Consider the following 7,417-nt stretch of genomic DNA (forward strand, 5'->3'; position numbering starts at 1 on the left):
ATATATATATATATATATATATATATATATTTCTGGACTTCATGCCCCCCTTTTCATTTGTCCCTTATTCGACCCTTTAAAGTCCAAGCGGTGCACTAAAGAACACATTTATTTTGTGGTTAAAGGATGAATAAGTATATAGAAATAAAATTTAAAAAATAATCACAGAATGTCTTCGATATCGATGGTTCAAATCGGAAATTTAATGTGTTTAATTTTTTTATCTTTCGCATTTAGAAATGAGAGACACATATAATATTTTATCAATAATCATTATTTTCATTTTTTTACGAAAACACTAACATAGGCACACTTTTACATTTTTAAAACTAAATTAACAATGTTATTTTAGAATGCGTAAACATTTCTTGTACGAGTACATAAAGAATACTTAAAAGAACCGATACAAAAAAACAAAAACAAAAAAAAACAGTGTTAATTATATCTGCGGATTATGTTTTTTTTTCTTTCAAGATACTGTAGCCTTTTATGGTTTACAAAAGGTTTTATCTCCCTTTTTGAAAATTAACTTTGACTATGAAAACACGGATTTCCGTAGATGATAGTTGTGACATTCCAACAAGTTGCATCTCCCAGGGGGTTGAGTACCACCAATTTCCAATGAAAGTATCTGTTAACTTGATTTATGCGATAACAAAATTGGGGAAAACAGTATGATATTGTAAATGAGACAATTGTGGCTCATTGGATTAGAAAAAAAGAAACGAAAAATTATGTTAATCATGAAATAAAAACTAACTAAAAGGGATATTGAAACTGAGGAATATCATGCTAAAATTTTGTTTGACGTAACAATAGAACAAAAAGTGTTTCTCTATTCTACCAAGCACTAGGCAAGATTATATGCTCGATTGATGAATTTTTATTTAGGAAAAAATTATGAAGCTAAATATAACACTTTTCACAATAAATGTCGTTTGTACATATAATTTAATTCACTTATTTTTAAATAATGTATTTGCCTTTCTAGTTACATTAACATTCATGAAAATGCTTGAATAAATATTTAAACCCTACTGAGTTCCCATACTAAAAATCCAAGATGGCGGCTGTAAGCCCATTGTTTTTGAAATCTACGAGATCGTGCGAAATAATAAAATTATTTGGATTTTTTTGTAAAAAATAAGGGAATTATATTCTAATATTATTGCTTATTCTTATAGCCAGGCATGGTATTTTTTTATTTTGACATAATTCATTCAAAGAACTTTTGAAAAAGAACGTTTTGTTTCCATACGGCAGAAAATGGGTCAAACGCATTTTTTTTTAAATTTTAAACGTAAAATTCTACTTAAAATTATATATATATATATATATATATATATATATATATATATATATATATATATATATATATATATATACATTATTCTTTTAACATAATTAACTCAAGGGTGTTATCTTTCTGGTAATGCCAAAAGTTGTTCAGACATAACGAATTTTAATTGATTTAAATAAGCTTTAGAAAGATAGGTTTTCCATCGATTGGCGGTCACAATATATATATATATATATATATATATATATATATATATATATATATATATATATATATTATTATTATTATTATTATTATTATTATTATTATTTTTTTTTTTTAACATAATAAATCCAAGGGTGTTATCTTTCTGGTAATTTCAAAAATTCTTCAGAAATAACGGAATTTAATTTATTTTAATACGCTTTAGAAAGATAAGTTTTCCATCGATTGGCGGTCACAATATATATTAGATACTCAAAATGTCGTCCGCGTACTTCATTGCAATGTCTTAATTAAAGAATCCAAGCTCGTGTGGCGTTTTGAAGGTTAACTTGTGGAATATAATTCCAAGCTCATGATCTTAGCTGACCTTCAAATTTCCGGCTTTTCTAGCGACCATCCTGTATTATCATAAGACATCGTCAATTATAATGCTATTTATTGTTACGGCGTTTGCATCTGAATATTCTCTAACTGTATTTTTTTATTTGTCAGTTGTCTTTTCTCCCTGTTATATACATTCGTGACATCGGACACATTTGAATATTTCTAATACAACAATTATTATTTGCAATGCTGGTGATTGCCTCAGTTTAAAATACTAGATTCTATAGCAAAATAAGTTATGTTCAACAAAGCTTTACATTACAAACTATCAACGCGATGATTGTAGATTCAACTCCCGGCTAAGGAAAGGTGCTAGATAAGCCGCACTGATGAGTTGTGATACAAAGAAACAATACTGTACGTGCATGATAATATGTTCATGTGTGTGGCTGTGTGTGTGTGTTTAAGCTTCTTATACTAGTCCCAAGTCTTCATAATGGGGATTGACTTAATGTTTTAAGCATTCAAAAACTAAGATAATACTGATGCCGCTAGGAATATAATAAAAATGTTTTTTTTTTTTTATAATGTAAATAATGGGGCATGTTTTTCCGGAAATGGTGTCTACAAATATGCCTAAATGATTCGATAATTGTACTTAGATTATGTGTTTTTCATTGGGAGTACACATATTCTTTTTTTTTTCATGCACCCGATTAAAAAATATTTTTAGAATATATGTGACCTGTTAGTTGAATCTAATATATATCGAATATCTCAGTGAACCCTGATGATTGAATCTTCTGTATTATCTACGGACGCACCCTAAAACAAGCAGTTCGAATTATTTTAATGCAGAACCAGTCTTCTTTTTGCTTAGTAAATAAAGAAGCAGGTTCTCAACACCCGAAGAAGGTCGCAGGTGGCAGCGATCGAAACGTTGTGCTAATAACACCCAATAGTTGAATAATAGTCCGATTAATCAACATAACACAACTAAATGATTGTTTATGTAATTATTAAATAGAATCCATTGTTAAATCGACACTAGTTTTACGTTATTTTATATGGTCAGTCGCTTAGCCACTCGTAGTTAGACGCCCATTTGGGTCTAAATTGGTTGAATTTATTGCAGCCAAGTACGTCCGCAAATGAGAAAGCGAGCTATTTAGCTTATTACTTAATTATTTCGACACTTTCAGTCGCAACTATCCGAGGTGAACATGGTTTCTATGATATGAGAAAGACTAAGTTTCAATTGCATATTTAACAGTAAATAATCGACTGACTGGGACGTGGTAACATTTAGCATATGCAATTTCACAAACATAACATATTTTAAAATACGTCTTCTAATACGCGAATAGAAAACTGTTCATGCTACAACTATATTCATTGTTTGTTTGCAGAATATTCTATGAAATTTTTTTGGACTATTTTGGTAAGTATAATCATCGCTAGAAAAATTTGTTTGTTTTTGTCAGCAGAATAAATAGAAAATATATGACAAATGAGAGAATAGTTGACCAGCAGAATGATACAGGAAGCTAGTAAGGGATTTTTAACAGCATAAATGGCGGTCTATATCAAAGTTTGGGGAGCCGTGTGAGATAAAGCTTAATGCGTGTAATTCGGCCAGTTAGACAATATCTTAATAATCGTTAAAGGTGGTAATTGAGTAGTATTTTATTACTGAAAAAGGTGGCTCATAAACTTATTTAGATTGAACACAACTACGTCTTAGTAAGCTGGGAAGAGACTCCGCAGTATAACGGTACACGATTGGGCAGTTGTAGAAAATACACTTTGTTCATATAATGATGTTTTAGACATAGGAAGAGATAGAAAAGTGCTGACAGTAGTTTTACCTAAACAAATGATTGATTCAATATCTTGAACAAGGCAGCATATATTAAAGTTCAGTTGCGATGATCATGAAAATTAGGATACCACCTAAATAAATAAAAACGTAAATAAAGAAGAAAACTAAAAAAAATACTTGGATGTTTTCAAAGAAGATAAGGAAACTAGTTGTTCCAATGTTTCACTTAATCTTTCTTGTCTTCAAACACGGAAAGAGGAGTCCCTATAGAATAACAAATAGATAAATTTTTATTTTATGACTGAGTAACTCACATAAGTCATTTTAACATAAATGTAGGAAGTTCTACAAAATATTATATCTGTATTAGCTGATCATGTTGGGAGGAATTGAATGAGTTTAATAAATTTTGTATTAAAAAACGTAAGTATTATTATTAAAAATGCTATTTTATGAGATACTTATACGAGTGTATATATATATATATATATATATATATATATACATATATACATACATACATACATATATATATATATATAAAATATATTTTAGTCATCGACATACAGACCTGTTTCGTTGTTTCACAACTCATCAGTGCCGCTAGACGAACACCTCTCCCAAGCCGAGGATCGAACTAGAACCGTCGTGATGACAGTCGGCAGTCCTACCCCCTGACTACGGAATCGGTGGCCAAAATTAAACTGTCCAAATGTCTATTTAAATAAACATCCGTCCGCCACTCGTAGAGGGCTCAAACGTTCGTTTGTAAACAAACCGCGAGCCTCGCATTTTTTTCAGCTAAATTAAGTAGCGAGTAAGATAATTTACGATAGTGCTCTACCCAAGAGGGGGGCTTTATAAAATATGTTTTAGTCATCGACATACAGACCTGTTTCGTTGTTTCACAACTCATCAGTGCCGCTAGACTAACACCTCTCCCAAGCCGAGGATCGAACCTAGAACCGTCGTGATGACAGTCGACAGTCCTACCCCCTGACTACGGAATCGGTGGCCGAAATTAAACTGTCCGAATGTCTATTTAAATAAACATCCGTCCGTCACTCGTAGAGGGCTCAAACGTTTGTTTGTAAACAAACCGCGAGATATATAATTGTCTAAATATAGTTTCTATGAATTTGGCCTAAAAAAGAAAATTAAATCTAAGTCACATTTGTTTTCGGATAAAAGGACGAATTGGCAAGTGAACAATTTACAAAATGCTGGCTGTTGTATAATCTTCGAATAATCTTTCTGGTAAAAAATGCGTTTTTAATATCAGTTAAGCGGAAGAAAATCCATGGCAAAATGATCTTCCTCGTACCATACGGAACACAGTCTCTGCTAATAAGATATATATATATATATATATATATATATATATATATATATATATATATATATATGCGTCTGTGCGCGCGCGTGTGTGTGTCTGTGCGTGTGTAATGTTAGAACAATGGATCGGATTCAGACTAGGAACATCGAAACGTTTTGGGTGTGTCTTAATTGAAAAATCGTGTCTATTTCCTATGCCCCAAAGACTCTGTTTAATTATATTTTCTTTTTCAATTTGATTCTTTTGAAATCAAAACCTTCGTCTGCAAGTAATAATGGTAATAATTCTATCGATGTTTAACTACCAGTAAAAGAAAACTTTATAGATATCCCCCACGAGCGTGTCATTATGTTTTAGAAAATATATGCAGATTGAAAGTACGTTTCTACGATAACCGGGGAAATATTAATTTTATAAAGAATTGGAACCAGAATCGATTATTTTATCAAGACCCTGAAGTAAGTCCGGAATCAGTAATAGTTTTGGATGTTGAATAATTAGAACCTATGCGATCATGTTTCTATTAAAAATTAATATTTTATATATATATATATATATATATATATATATATATATATATATATATATATATATATATGTTTATATTTTGTGTACAGAAAGTTGTTAGTTGAGACAGATCATTGGTACCGTCGGTTTCAAGCCCGATAATAAGGCCCGTTTAAGGTATCCTTATCAAGCTCTCTTCAGCCAATATTCTTCAGACGAATATTGGCTGAAGAGAGCTTGATATGGATACCTTAAACGGGCCTTATTATTGGGCTTGAAACCGACGGTACCAATGATCTGTCCCAACTAACAACTTTCTGTACACAAAATATAAAAATATAAATACGCTCTTAAAATTTGGATTTTCCTTTTAATTGAGCACTCTGATGGCATTCATTTTCAAAAAAAAAAACTAATCATATATATATATATACATGTGTGTGAGTGTGTGTGTGTGTGTACGTTCATATGTATGTGCATATATATATAAATCCATATTGCTATAATTATTATGTACTTACTTTATGTACAGATGTATGTTGTCGATTCCAACCTATTTGATCTATTGTCCTTTAAGTGTCATACCCTTTTGTTGCTGGTTTATATCCACGTGTCACATATATGCTTTCAAGCGAACACGATTGCAGCAAATGAAGGAGAGCATACGTGATTTGACATGAAAATGTGTATTAGGAAAACGGTAAGAGTTGACCTTTCCGAGTGCCGTCTTTTAGACGGTGACTTGGCGAGATGGTTTGGCGGTTTAAGAAACAAAGAACAGACCGTAGAAAAAGGTTAAATTCTTCGAATTAGGAATATAAATATATGCACGTTCTGGCAATAAACGCCACCCACTTATATGTTTATGTATAGAATCTGTGCTTTTTTCAATCTGTATTTATACAACAACTCATTACTCAACCCCATTGTATCGCGATATCTATATTCCCCACTTACCGTTATTGTATTATGTACACCTCCATCTGCATATATTTCTTGTTATAACTGTTGCCTTTTTTCTATTTCATTTTTACGGTCTTTCCATCTGGGTTATATATATATATATATATATATATATATATATATACATATATATATATATATATATATATATATACATACATATATATACACATATATATATATATGTATACATATATAAATGCATATATAAATACATATATGTATACATATATATACACACATATATATGTATACATATATATATACAGATATATACATATATACATATACATATATATACACATATATATATACATATATATACATATATATACACACATATAAATATATATATATATATATATATATATATATTAAGTAATGTGATCTATAATTTAAAAGTTTAAAAAAAATTTTTAATTTAAAAATCAACATTTAATTAAATTAAAAATCAGTTTCATAAGAAGGAACAACAACAAAGTCAATTATCTGTACAATCGTTTCGGAAATCCGTGCTTTTTATTTGTGGTATACATGAAGTCACGTAGAACAATTATACATAGTTTTTTTGGTAAGCACGGTCTCCTCATCAGCAAATTTAGGAGGATTTCTATTGAATTGAAAAGGCACCAAAAATAAACCTAGCATTAACGGTAAGGCAGATGAATCTGAAAAATTGAAGTAAAAGAAAATTGGTATAGGTTAGAGATAGAAATGAGTAGAAAAAATATATATTTTTTTTGAATTTACATAATAAATTTGATTTAAAAATATATATATATATAATTACCTTTTGGTTTTTCTTTTTTTGAACTCAGGAACTGTATTTAAAGTAGTAATTTAGATGTTTGCTATAGCTTTTTATTTTATTGAATGATGAATTTTAAAAAGGGCGACGCTCGTGCAGTAAATTGTTTCCGTTAGCGTATTTTGATTTAGAGACGCTACAGTTAATATCTAT

The sequence above is a fragment of the Euprymna scolopes genome, chromosome 2 (genome assembly GCF_053919585.1).
Source record: "Euprymna scolopes isolate OS-2025 chromosome 2, ASM5391958v1, whole genome shotgun sequence".
Taxonomy (NCBI): Eukaryota; Metazoa; Mollusca; class Cephalopoda; order Sepiida; family Sepiolidae; genus Euprymna; species Euprymna scolopes.